This window comes from Oncorhynchus nerka, linkage group LG5 (genome assembly GCF_034236695.1).
Source record: "Oncorhynchus nerka isolate Pitt River linkage group LG5, Oner_Uvic_2.0, whole genome shotgun sequence".
NCBI lineage: Eukaryota > Metazoa > Chordata > Actinopteri > Salmoniformes > Salmonidae > Oncorhynchus > Oncorhynchus nerka.
Genome location: NC_088400.1, coordinates 43,364,396 through 43,379,160, shown reverse-complemented (window position 1 = coordinate 43,379,160; position 14,765 = coordinate 43,364,396). Strand labels below are relative to the sequence as shown.

Below are 14,765 nucleotides of genomic sequence, written 5' to 3'. Positions count from 1 at the left end.
TTGGTTGTCCATTAGTTTACTCCTGTTAGGGGAAGATTGATAGGGTTAGAAGGAAAATAATAAATAATTTAAAAAATATGATTAAAAAAATATATATATATGGGATTGGAAATTACAATTACATTGATAGTACCCACAATCTGCAATATTAAAGCTGATCTACCCCCCGAAAGAAAAAGAAAAAATTGGTGCAGGGTAGCTCAGGTTTGAAGTAACACAGTAAATAATGGTTACTAACAATGACTAGCTCCCTTTGATCCCCTTCTCTTTAATTGTGAACTTCTGACAGTGTCCGTAACCATTTTGTTTTGAACACTGATTGAAATGTTGTTCTTTGCGTTTGGATCCACACTCTACTTACCAGATCATAAGCTTACCTGTGATCGATCTCTGTTGCTCTCGCTCTCTAACGTGCTCTCTCTCTCTTTCCAACCAGATATAGAAGCCTGAAAAACAGTGATAACTGGGGGGGAAAGAACAGGCCATGGCTGAGAGGATGATTGCTTCTCAAAGTGGTAAGTACCAAGCATTCACAATGTCTGATCATCTGTTTTCGTCTCAACTGTTTGGCTTCGATTGTGGTTGATTTTGTTCCCATGTCAGTTCAGATTCCAGTTAATTTCTCTCTGTATTTGGTAACAGATAGTTCCGATTAACTTATCAAGGAGGTCTTTGATGCATAGCGTGAGCTATTTTGAGTTTGGAGAGGAGAAAGGTGTTAGGTGGTTGTATTGAAACATACTAAGCGATCAGCAGGTCATTCATTACCCTATGGGTGTTTTCCTAAACCGTGGTCCTGTTGTGGGGGGAATTTAAGGGCTGAATTAGATCTATAGTACAGCATAACATCTTATAAGATGAGGCAATGACATTACACAATGTAATATTCTTTATTGGCTATATACTGCGTGTTCCACATATTCCCATGATACAACCCAACGAGTGATGATTAGAGATTGCTGTTTCTCTTATATATCCTCTATGACTGCTGAAACACACAATTATGGTTTGGGAAATGCGATAAACACCAATTCTTCACATTTGCATAACACAAAGTTTTGTGATCGAATGTTTGTAACCTGTATATTTAACATATACGTACATCTAAACTCGGCAAAAAAAGAAACGTTCCTTTTTCATGACCCTGTCTTTCAAAGATAATTCATAAAAATCAAAATAACTTCACAGATCTTCATTGTAAAGGGTTTTAACACTGTTTCCCATGCTTGTTCAATGAACCATAAATAATTAATGAACACGCACCTGTCGAACAGTCATTAAGACACTAACAGCTTACAGACGGTAGGCAATTAAGGTCACATTTATGATAACTTAGGAAACTAAAGAGGCCTTTCTACTGACTCTGAAAAACACCAAAGGAAAATGCCCAGGGTCCCTGCTCATCTGCGTGAACGTGCCTTAGGCATGCTGCAAGGAAGCATGAGGACTGCAGATGTGGCCAATAAATTGCAATGTCCGTCCTGTGAGACAACTAAGACAGCTCCACAGGGAGACAGGATGGACAGCTGACCGTCCTCACAGTGGCAGACCATGTGTAACAACACCTGCACAGGATGGGTACATCCGAATATCACACCTGATGACAATGACAATGCCACCAGCCATACTGCTCGTTTTGTGAGTGATTTCCTGCAAGAAAGGAATGTCAGTGTTCTGCAGAGCCCGAATCCCATTGAGCAAGTCTGGGACCTGTTGAATCGGAGGGTGAGGGCTAGGGCCATTCCCCCCAGAAATGTCTGGGAACTTGCAGGTGCCTTGGTGTAAGAGTGGGGTAACATCTCACAGAAAGAACTGGGAAATCTGGTGTAGTCCATGAGGAGGAGATGCACTGCAGTACTTAATGGAGCTGGTGGTCACACCAGATACAGACTGCTACTTTTAATTTTGACCCCCCTATGTTCAGGGACACATTATTCTATTTCTGTTAGTCACATGTCTGTGGAACCTGTTCAGTTTATGTCTCAGATGTTGAATCTGTTCACACAAATATTTACACATGTTAAGTTTGCTGAAAATAAATGCAGTTGACAGTGAGAGGATGTTTCAGTTGCTGTTGAGTTTAGCCTTACGCAATAGTGTTTTGCATTCATTAGGCGCTAATCTATAGATTTCACATGACTGGGGATAGGTCCACCCACTTGAGAGCCAGCCCATCCAATCAGAATTATTTTCTCCCCCCAAAAGGGCTTTTTTACAGACAGAAATGCTCCTCAGTTTCGTAAACTGTCCAGGTGGTTGGTCTCAGACGATACCACAGGTGAAGGTCGTGGGCTGGCATGGTTACATGTTGTCTGCCGTTGTGAGGCCGATTGGACGTACTGCTAAATTCTCTAGAACAATGTTGGAGGCGGTTTATTGTAGAGAAATTACAATTAAATTATCTTTATAATTGCCTTTTATTGTACCCAGCACAAGACACACTGTGAAATGGAGAAATACATTTTTTGTGCGTATGGAAAATGTTGCGTTTATATTTTTGTTTAATATATATACTTTTTTTTATGTTGATGTCACAAATCTACCAGTTGTACGGTTGTCATTATTACATGTAATTATTTGTCACATTTGACTGTATAAAACCTTGCAGAGGCGGATGGATATATCTTGTTTTGCAACAACATGTGATTTGTTTGTCTCTCTGAAATAAAACCAACTAGGTTTCAAACAAATGCAGTACGTTCAGAAAAAAATCATACCCTGACTTATTCCACATTCTGTGGTGTTACAGCCTGTATTCAGTAGATACTTTTTCTCACCCATAATGTGAAAACATTTATTGACATTTATTGAAAATTAAATACAGAAATATTTCAATTACATAAGCATTCACACTCCTGAGTCAATACATGTTAAAATCACCTTTGGCAGCGATTACAGCTTTGAGTCTTTCTGAATAAGTCTGTAAGAGCTTTGCACACCTGGATTGTACAGTATTTGCCCATAATTATTTACAAAATTCATCAAGCTCTGTCAAATTGGTAGATTTTTTAAAGTCAAAACTATAACTCAACCACTCAGGAACATTCACAGTCTTCTTGGTAAGAAATTCCAGTTTAGATTTGGCCATGGTTATTAGGTTATTGTCTTGCTGAAAGGTGAATTTGTCTCACAGTGTCTGTTGGAAAGCAGACAGGGTTTCCTCTAGGATTTTGTCTGTGCTTGGCTCCATTACGTTTCATTTTTGTAGACTGTAAAACTCAGTCCTTAAAGATTGTAAGCATACCCATAACATGATGCAGCCAACACTATGCTTGCAAATATGGAGAGTGTTGTACTGGATGATGTGTTGTGCTGGATTTGCCACAAACATAAAAATATGATAAAAAGTTAATTGCTTAGCCACTTTTTTTGCAGTATTATTTAAGTGCCTTGTTGCAAGCAGGATGCATGTTTTGGAATATTTGTATTCTGTACAGGCTTCCTTCTTTTCTCTGTCAATAATGTTAGTATAGCATCCTCAGTTTTCTCCGATCATAGTTATTAAACTGTGTTAAAGTCAACATTGGCCTCACAGTGAAATCCCTGAGTTGTTTTCTTCCTATCTGGCAACTAAGTTAGGAAGGACACCTGTATCTTTGTGGTTAATGGGTGTATTGATACACCAGCTAAAGTATAATGAATAACTTCACCATGCTTTTAAGGCATTGGAAAACATCCCTGGTCTTGAATCTGTGTTTGACATTCAGCCCTCGACTGATGGATCTTAAAGATAATTGTGTGTGTGGGGTACAGAGCTGAGGTAGTCACTCCAAAGTCTACCTGAAAATGGCTAAAACTCTAACGAATGTCTTCTTCGTTTGAGGAGGAGTAGGAAGGATCGGACCAATATGCAGCGTGGTAAGTGTCCATGTTAATTTATTAGACTGAACACACAAAACAAATAACAAATTGAATGAAAGAAACAAAAAAGCTCTGTCAGGTACAAATCAGAAAGCAACTACCCACAAATCATAATGGGAACACAGGCTACCTAAGTATGGTTCTCAATCAGAGACAACGATTGACAGCTGCCTCTGATTGAGAACCATACCAGGCCAACAGCAGAAATACAAAACATAGAACAAAAACATAGAATGCCCATCTCAACTCACGCCCTAACCAAACTAAAACATACACATAAAAAAGAAACTACGGTCAGGACGTGACAAAAACGCAACACATTTTAATTTTTTTAATGTCCTAGTCAATGTCCTGACCTAATCCCAATTAAGATGTTGTGGTAATGTAGGACTTGAAAAGAGCAGTTCATGCTTGAAAACCCAGAGTGTAAGGGGCCAATTACTTTTTCACCCAGGGGAATTGGGTGTTGCAGAACTTTGTCAATTAAATAAATAAAATAGGTATACTTTTTTTGTTATTTGTTCACTCAGTTTTATTTTATCTAATATTAGGTTTTGGTTGAAGAACTGCTAACATTCAGCATAAAACATGTGCAAAAATAGAGAAAATCAGAAAGGGGGAAAATATTTCTTCAAGGCATTGTATGGCGTTTTGGAATTAAACTATATTTGCTCTTATTAAAGGACATGTACACCAACTGGATTTACAGAACAAACTGAGGTGGATCTGACACTTATCTGAGGCATAACAGTAGTCCACTAACTGCTTCTTGTGATATAACATGTAATTATAATGCCATTCAAAACAGATTGAAGGAATTGAGGTTATAGTTCAAACAGTATGGAGTCGTCAATAGAGGTCATCTGTCGATTACAGTTGAGGGTGAATGTTCTATAAATATCATGAGCTTCAAATGTCAACTTGAATATGGAAGATACATTATTTGTGTTTGTTTCCAAAGATTACTACATTTAGCATTCCCTAAGGTTTTTTTAATCCTTGGTTAGTTTTGTATTTTAATTTCCAATATTTATCAAGCTCTTTGCCCACAACTCCACAGCACTGTACCTTAAGGGACTGGCCCTCCAAATCTAGGTGGCAAAAGGATTGGTTTATGTACACTGTGATTCACATTCCCCAGCATGCATTGGGCCCTCATCAAACTATTTCTGAGCTATTAATAGTAAAGTGAGGAATCACATTTTTTTGTGTGAATTATGAATATTCAAATAAAAAATGCTGTTGAAGGTTATTGATGAACTATATACTTTCAGCACAAAGTTAATTTTGGGATGTCTCACTGGATATTTTATCACCTTTGGCTGAGATGGTGTCTGGTGGGAATTGTGTTATGTGTTCATGCTATCATCTAGTTTTTAACAATGCATGCAAGCCCCTATTGCTGATCTTGCATTAATCAATGCCACTCAAGTCATCACTCTCATCCAAGCCATGTTCCACCGCTGCATGCGTGTTCAGCCTAACATGTTTGGGGAGGAGGATACCCAACTCTGTTAATCCATAACACTCATATTGACACAAGTTTTTATATAACAAGTCAAAACTCAGACAGACTTTCTCCCAGCCGCTCAACATGAAGGAATATAGAGATGCTGGGTCTTGATTGAAAAGCAAGCAGAGGTGACAGATCGTGTCCTTCCACAGTATCACTATAAAATGTTAATCTCTCCGTTCTCACAGGAAGACTCAGCAGGGCGTGGCGTCCCTCTTTTGAAACTCAATTGAGACGCTGTGTCTCTCCACAGATTTTATTGACGCAAACTTTGATGTGCCTATTTAAGCTCCACGCAAAACATCCAGTTGAAGATTAATTGTAAACAATGTATTAAACTAAATTGCCTCAAACTCTCCAGATTTCTCTGATCAGTATAACAGGGACTGTGTCCCAAATGGCATCCTATTCCCTACACAGTGCACTACTTTTCCTCAAGGCCTATAGGGCTCTGGTCACAAGTAGGGCACTTTATAGGGAATAGGGTGCCATTTAGGATGCTCACCCTGCAGTCTGGTGGGCACTGTTCAGCCATCGGACGCTTTGCTATAATTTCAGATGACTGCATCAATAAGAATTGTCCTCAACAAACCTAGGAACCCATCAGTATGCACCATTCACTCACAAAAAAGAAACTTAATTCCATATGGCGGCAGGTAGCAGGTAGCCTAATGGTTAGAGCGTTGGGCCAGTAACCGAAAGGTTGCTAGATTAAATCGCCGATCTGACACGGTAAAAATCTGTGAACCTCTGAACAAAACAGTTAACCCAATGTTCCTAAATCATCATTGTAAATTTAACTGACTTGCCTGGTTAAAAAAAAATATGAGAATCAATACATGTGTTAATTTGCTTAATCATTGATGGAATTTTTGCCACCTGCGTGTTGGCAACAGGCAAGTGGGTACACAGTATTGATATTGGGCATATTGATGTTTTTTTGGCTCAGTTCTCCAACAGTGCTGTTGGGTTTTGCAGTATCACAATAAGAAAATATACACTGAGTGTACAATACATTAAGAACACCCGATCTTTCCATGACAGACTGACCAAGGGAATCTAGGTGAAAGCTATGATCCCTTATTGATGTCACTTGTTAAATCCACTTCATTCAGTGTAGATGAAGAGGAGGAGACAGGTTAAAGAAAGCCTTGGGGTAATTGAGGGCAATGGATTGTGTATGTGTGCCATTTAGAGGGTGAATAGGCAAGACAAAATATTTAAAGGACTTCCAGCCAACTTGACACAACTGTGGGAGGAATTGGAGTCAACATGGGCCAGCATCCCTGTGGAATGCTTAAAAATCCTTCTTTAACCTGTCTCCTCCCCTTCGTCTACCCCTTTAGAGTCCATGTCCCAACGAATTGAGGCTTTTCTGAGGGCAAAGGGAGGATGTAACTCAATATTAGGAAGGTATTTTGTTGTACACTCAGAGCATATCTTTGCAATTAGATTTGCATTACCTAGTTCTTTTAATACCACAAAGAAAAGTAAAGTATTATTTGATGCGGATCAATATAATTAGGTGTATTAGAAGTGGAAATGCAAAATAAGTATTAGTAGGAGGAAGAGGGGGAGCAGTAGAACATTTCAAATGACAAAAGTGCTTTCTCACTATCTGCTATCCCATTATCAATGAATTCTTAAAATACCACACATGTTCAAGGTGATTTTGAGTGTTCTGGTTGATAAGCTCTGTTTGAGCATAAATCAAGGAATTATTAGTTTACCTACTGTGTATATGTATTGTTCCCTCTAGCAATGGGCAGGCTTAAGTATTAAATCAATATTTTCCTCAGCACATATCAAGGTTACTACTTTTCTCGTCGGGCCATTGAAGATAAAAACGGTTTCCACATATCACATGATCAAATAAAAGCTTGAAGTACTAATGCCCTCATTACCTCCTCTCAGTGAATATTCAATCTGTCACATATCTCATGCACTTGCCCCATTGTTTATGTTATTGTTGGTGGCCCACTATTACAGAATGTGATTTTAAGACCCTAGCCAACTCACACATCCACTAGGGCAGATAACAGGTTTTGACTGACATTCTAGTGACTCAACTTGGCTAGGGCTCACACCATGTATTGATCTGGAGGAGTGGTGGGCATTGAGGGGGTGGCCCACAGGAACCAGCATGACTGCAGCACAAATTAGATTGGTATGACCTTACCCTTTCTCCCCCACTTGCCTGCTCCCCTTCCTTCCTCCCAACCGCCCAGCCCATCTTCTCAGCTAGATGGCTGTGTAATAGGCTGCATTTCAAAACATCCCTGAGTACCAGGGCGACTTCCTCAACTGTCACACTACATCCCGGCGATGCAGGTAGAATGTGACAGAGCTGATAATTAGAACGAAGGAGGATACATCAATATATCAGGAGGGATTTCACAGCCTGCCTCTAATAATACAATGCCATATAACAAGGCATGCAATACTTCCCCATCACAACATTGAGAAATATTTGGGTATGTTTGAGTTTCCCCTTAGTGTTGGAATTCAATGGTGATGCTTTTGCAACCCACTATCACAAATTGTAAAATAGACTCAAATTACTTATGTTTTCCAGTGCATTTCAATCATAGAAAAAGGCAGTAGGTTACTTAACCCCTAGCCATGTACTTCACGTTAGCCGCCTAGCTAACATAGAGTACTTAATTGTCTTAAAATACAGTTCAATTTATTTTTGGCACCATCAAATTGGAATTAGTTATGAAGAAAATTGTTTAATGGACACAAATACGTTATGAAGAAGAAAATCATGTGGTGGACACGAAAATATTGACTTTGATAATCGTGTGGTGAACATTTAAAAAAAAAACATTTGTGTCGATTTCACAATAATATGTGATATTGTGTTGACTATTGTGGCTGATTCCCAGCTGTGTTGTGGATTTGACTACATACAGTAGGTTTACTATGATCCATTATGTGCCTGATAATGTGCAACTTAAATGTGCAGATTATAGTATGCAGCCACCAGTGTGTAAGTAATTACACAATAATTTCCCACTAACCTATTTTTCATTACATAAGACAGAGAAACACATGAAAAAAGTAGTTTTTCAGCAACTGTTGAACATCATTTCTAGTTCAGCACCACACTTCCAGGTGTTGAAGACCGTCAGCCTCCTCTGAAGAGGCAGGGTCTCAAACAGCCGAGGGAGCCTTACCTACTGCCTTCTGTCTTTCAAGGAGTGTCCATAGAGTCGAGGTTGTGGAGGCAATGGAGGCAGGCCTGCTGGCGGCTGATAGTGGACAGAAATAAAGAAGCAAGGAATTCATTGCGGCTGGGGTTATGATGATGTATTATGGGCATGGAAATAGATGTTTCCGTTTTCTTTGCTTTTTCTAGCCCAAGCTATTTGGCAGTGCCTGCTTCCTCTGGGCACTAAAGGCACATTTAATTCAATGAAGGTTTCTAGGAAGATGGAGCATGGGGATACAGAATGAATAGAGCGAAATACAGGCTGTTTGTCCCTAAAACTGCGCCATATTTCTATTTTCAAGTCTACGAGTACGGTAATGATAGTTTCTGAACTATTCAGAAATTATAGTTGAATAGACTCTCAAACGATGGGTATGTTTCTCCTTTGTGTGTGCCCACTACAAGACGTATCCTCAATACAATGACATGGAGTACACTCTGAAATCTCAAGGAAACCCCAGTGGACAAACTGGTTGCAATGATGCTATAAGGACGTCTTTAATCAATGGGTATGACACACATTGAAAATCAAGTGATTGATAGGTAGATTTTCATACCCAGTGGTGGTAATGACGTCCTTGTGGCATCATTGCAACCAATTTTGCCTGCTGGGCTTTGAGATTATATATTCAAGGCAAAATAAGTCACATCCGATGATTGGCATTCCTATTGACTATTATTGTAGATGATAACATCTATATGCCTCATCATTCTTTGCAATATGCTCACGTCTCCTCAAGTATAATGATTCAATGTGATTGTTCTCAGCAGTCAGTCTTCTCCCAAACATCAGGATTATAGCCCAACCTTTACGAATTATGCTAAGATTTTTTTGATTTGATTTATATTATTGTCACTGTAAGTAAGCATCCATTGTTCATCTTTTAATGGCTATGAGATGTAAATGTGAGTTGAAGTAATTTGATGTTATTTAAGATCATTGGATGATGAAGAGAGGTAGGATCTGTGGAAAACAGCAATGAATAACTGAAATTGTGAAATTCAATTTGTGTTAATTGCTTTGACTTGACCGACTTGTGTTTTACTCATAGAAGTTCCCTTCAAAGAGGGGCATGGCCTCTGCTTTAAACAAATCACACTTCTGCATCTCGCCAATTAACACAACTGTGGAATGTGTATATTGTAAGTATTTAAGTGTAAGCAAGGCAATTTGCATACTGTACAGGGAGTATTGCTAAAAATAAGGATAGAGTTAAGGTTCTTGTCTCACCATCACCTTTAGAAAGCCTCTCAAAATTCAACAAAACATGCTTTAATGAGGGAACTTATCCACAAATTGAATAACCAAATATCCAGTACCAAGTCAGCTAAATGCCTCCAATTCTCTACCCTGGAATTGTTGATCTTCTCCTTCCACAATGGCTCTATAAGGAAAAAACTATTATCCACAATGATTAGGGAAATTGCAAGTCGTGATCAGAATTAGGGACTATAGCCTTCCTTCCTGCTGTTGACAGGTCCATTGCAAGAAGAGACAGTGAGAAACAGGAGGTAGTGACTGAATAGATGTACTGTATATGAAAGTGATGGGAAGCAGCAATGACAACCTTCCCCTAGATCACATTAACATGCAGTAGCCCCGTCATCTCTGTTTTGCCTTAATTAAACCAGATGCGTCTCATTCAGACTCTGTCCCAAAGATGCACTCTGGAGGGAAACTTAAATGTCAGGCTTGATACAGCGAGCCTGCAATTAATGGTCGACTGGAATTAATGTAGTTGAAGGGCGTTTACTTATGGATGTGGTGTTCAGGTTGTCAAATCTGGCCCCCCGGAGCTTTGGAACAAAAGGGTAGCATTGATACTCCTGAAGGGGATTGTTGGATGGTGACAAGAGTCGTCTCGTTTTCAGCTGTGAGGAGAGGAGAGGTAAAAGGTGTTTTATCACATTAAATGTTTCTTAGGTGTCTCTTCTCATTAACTATGAGTTATTTTAACCCGGCTGGTTACAACAGAGCTCAGAAAAACCATGTGACATTCCCTGTGGTTTAGATGTCCATTCTCTTTGCTTGTTTTTTTTTAGATGTTGGTACAGGAAATGCCAGGATTCTAATTAGGTATTAAAGGAGGGGGATGAAATGTCTTGACTGGCAAACTTTGAGCGGCTATCAGTACCTTTGTGTTAAAAAGTTAACTTGTTGAATTTCTTTCCTTCTTTGCAGCAATTCCACCATGAAGGCCTGATTCACACAGTCTTCTCTGAACAGTTGATGCTGAGGTGTGTCTGTTAGTTGAACTCTGTGAAACATTTATTTGGGCTGCAATCTGAGGTGCAGTTAACTCTAATGAACTCATCTTCTGCAGCAGAGGTAACTCTGGGTCTTCCTTTCGTGCCGCGCTCCTCGTGAGAGTCAATTTCCTCATAGCGCTTGGCGGTTTTTGCGACTCCACTTGAAGAAACTTTTAAAGTTCTTGACTGACCTTCATGTCATAAAGTAATGATGGACTGTAATTTCTCTTTGCTTATTTGAGCTGTTCTTGCCATAATATGGACTTGGTAGATCTTCCCCTCATCCATCCGGTACTCTACCCGGCCTCCTCAGTAGAGACTGCTGCCCTATGTACATAGATAGTGTTTTAAAGTAATGAGAGAATGCCAAGAGTGTGTAAAGCTGTCATCAAGGCAAAGGGTGGCTACTTTAAAGAATCTCCCATATAAAATATATTTTGATTTGTTTAACACTTTTTGGGTTACCACATGATTCCATATGTGATATTTCATAGTTTTGATGTCTTCACTATCACTATGTTAGTGTTTCTAGCTCCAACCGTAATACAGAAGAAAAAAACCCACACATAATCAAGAAGAAAAAAAATAATATTTAACTTATATAGGATTAGCAATGACTAGAATACAGTAGGTTCCTTATAAAGTGGGTGAAACAGTAAGTAAACATTATTAAAGTGACTAGTGTTCAATGATGCTATCTATGTACATAGGGCAGCAGTCTCTACACTGCAGGCAGGGTAGAGTATCAGGTGGATGAGGGAAGGAGCTACAGTAATAATATACGTGGCACCACTTTTGGACATGGCAGTAGAGCACGTTTATGTTCACTCCACTTCAGCCTTTAATGTGCAGTGATACGCCTCTAACCCGTTGGATATTATGCACGGAGGCGCAGCCAACTGAGGCCCAAAACCCTCGCATGAAAAAAAGGGCTTGGATCAGCAGGTGTGACTGTAAAGGATAGCTCGGATTTGTCTGAGGAAAATGCAGGGTAAATAAATATTTCATGGAATATCTTAGCGGAGATGCAGCTGGATAAGGACTGCAGGCGGATAGGGGAGTTAGGGGATAGAGATCAGTTGGCTAGGCTATGTGCAACAGCGACCTTAGGGAATTACTCAACTTACTACTTCAAGTTCGGGCCTCTCAAAGTAGCAGTGCTGATCTAGGATCAGTTCCCCCCGTCTTACTCATTAAGATTTAAAAAGGCACAACTGATCTTAAATCAGGTCCTATATCAGCAATCCTACTTTGGCACGCTTTGTGAATTTTTGCTCTGGGAATTCAAGTGAGCGGTATTTAACAGTCACTGATTGGAAGCATACCATATCATTGACATTACTAACCAGTCGGGGAAGAGCTCTTCCACACCTGCTCTCTTTCTTAAACTTTCATTAACTTTTTTTTTATTTTATTTATATTGCAATTCGTTTTTTTGCCATTTACAGGTAATATATATTGCCTACATGATAAGCCTACATGATATGTGTTCAAATGGGAGTGGAAATGTCTTGAGAGTGATGGCGGCACATTGAGGAGTGGACACACACACAGGTTATCAGGGTCATTACCTTTAAGAGATGGAGAGGAACAGACCGGAGCAAGGTCATTATTAGTTGTTGGGAGTGCTGATTAAGGTGTACTCTCCAATAAAAATAACAGTGGACAGATAATAAACAATCTTTAGTTGTGCTGATTAGAATGTAGGTGCTTGCATTGAATAATGTTCCGATATATTTCTGCCTTTTTCGAATATCTTTCGAAATAACTTGTGAAGTAGCCTATATTTGGAATGTGTCCAGGTCACAGTTGAACTTTCCCACCCACCACAGTCACTTGTTTAACCATGATTGTAATAGTATGACTGATGGGCCTGTATGTCCATTCATGGTGTGAAGCCACTGAACTGGCCTAACAATGCATAACATTGCCCTATGGGTTGGGTGGGATGTGTTGTGGAGATTGTGAACCGAGCAAAGAAAATGTATCTTCGGTCTTACTAGATGTGAGACATAATTTGGTTTTCCTCATGACCTACAGTCCTTTACTGTCCTGAACAGAAAATATACTGAAAATGTTTGCTAATACTTTTTTAAAAGTATTATTATTACTGTCACATACAGCGGATAAGTGCTTGTTCACTTTATGACTGCCCGTTTACTTATTTGGGAGCTATGTATCATTGTTGTGGCCCAGAACATTGCTCTGGCACATTGCTGTGGCCCAGAAATTCTCAAGTCGTGTATCGTGTCATCAACAGGTATTGGCAGCATTGACGTGGTTTCCCTTTGAGGAAAAGAGACATCTATCATTGTCAAATGCGGTGGAAAAGATTGTACCACAAGATTGCATTCCTTTCTGTTCTCTCTCGTTTCATTCAATGGATTTGATAATGACTGAAAGGGTACTGTCAGAATACAGAACATTGTCATCAAGCTGCTCATGCTCGCCTTACATTTATGTTAGACCGCTGGTTATATTGCTCATTGTCAAAGGAAGATGAGAGTTTTAAGTCATCTAATGAAATGCAACACTTAGGAGTGGGTATGTGAGCCAATATTGCGGTTTGTCTCTCATAATGGTATGTTCAACTCAGTGGGGAGGAGAAGTCCAGAGGGCTTGTTTATATCAGTAAAGTCACTCAAAGATATTCAGGAGAAAGGTGCAGAAAAATCTAGAAAAACAATGTCTAATGGCCTTGAGACAAATTATATGTTTTGAGATTCAGCACAGATCAGAGGAAATGGCTGGTGATACTGCCAAATTTTGGTTGATATAATGGAATTTGGAACTGACCGTCTGTGCATTTTTGTTTGAATGGATTATTAGATACTATTTAAAGGCACAATCTGGGATGTTTCTTGCTAAACGTATTGATTGTTTTTACAGTATAACATATAAATGTTTAATTAGTACATGTAGTATATTGGTTACATTCCCCATCCCTCAACTTGAGACAAAACCAAATGTTTGATCTGTGCTGAATTGGGCTCAAACATCCACAGCTTTAGTCTACCACTCAATAGGTACCAGCAGCACTATGCATTGCTAACAGCGGTGACGTCCAGTCAGTGTAGGCAGTGCCTACCCCGTGATAATTTCGTTTTCAAAAAATGCTGTTATGAAAAACCTAATAAAATATAATTACATAAAAAAATGGACATTCTTTTTTGTTATTGAGTGTTTTTTCTCAATGATTATGGCGGTTTTTATCCTCAAAATCTAAAAAGTGGCAGTGTTGAGAGTGAGCCTTGTGTTTGTGTTCACAAAGTGAAGAGAGTTCCTAATACTGACCCGCTGAAAAGGTAAGACATAGATAATATGTCTTGCTAGATATAAAGTGATATGTTGCGTTTGTTATGTGGTTGTAAATGCAGCATGTATTACTTATTTTGATTGTTTTCAAGCCACATTAACAGCTAGCTAGCGAGTGTTGCTAGCTTGTTAGCTAGTTGACTGTGCTATACTTTGCTTTGCTTCATATGAAATGTTGCTTTGCTATAGTACTAAAAATCTATAACCATAGCTATATATCCTATACGTTGTGTTACATTTCTGATGTCTGTGATCTGAAAGTCACACATCCAATTAGCTAGCCGGTTACTTCACTTCACACTAGTGGCACGGAATAGCCATGAGCATTGGATGAACTTTAAATCCATTGTTAAAGGCTATGGAATTTGGGTTGCAAATTATTTGGATGAAATGCTGTAAACTGGTCTTTTAGTGACACCAATCAATTGTAGCTGTGGATACTACATCGTCTACTATAGTTGAGCTGAGTTGCGCAGTGTGTCATTTTGTCGGCTGATTGCTATAAAATATGCTGCCATCGGAGGTTATTGCTTGTGTATCTTGGCTACATTGGTATTTACATGTGGTGAAAATTGTTTGTCAATTTCAGTTGATAGCCTATGCTACCCTGGT

General features: G+C 39.2%; 1 protein-coding gene across 1 annotated transcript in view; it reads left to right on the top strand.

Annotated features, from left to right (window-relative positions):
- Positions 1-432: 432 nt before the first annotated feature.
- The window catches only part of LOC135559461 (leucine-rich repeat and immunoglobulin-like domain-containing nogo receptor-interacting protein 2), a 157,171-nt gene continuing 142,838 nt past the window's right edge, over positions 433-14,765 (top strand). Inside the window, exon 1 of the mRNA XM_065018233.1 lies at positions 433-515. The gene's annotated coding sequence lies outside the window, so the exon portion shown is untranslated. The remainder of the gene's footprint in view (positions 516-14,765) is intronic.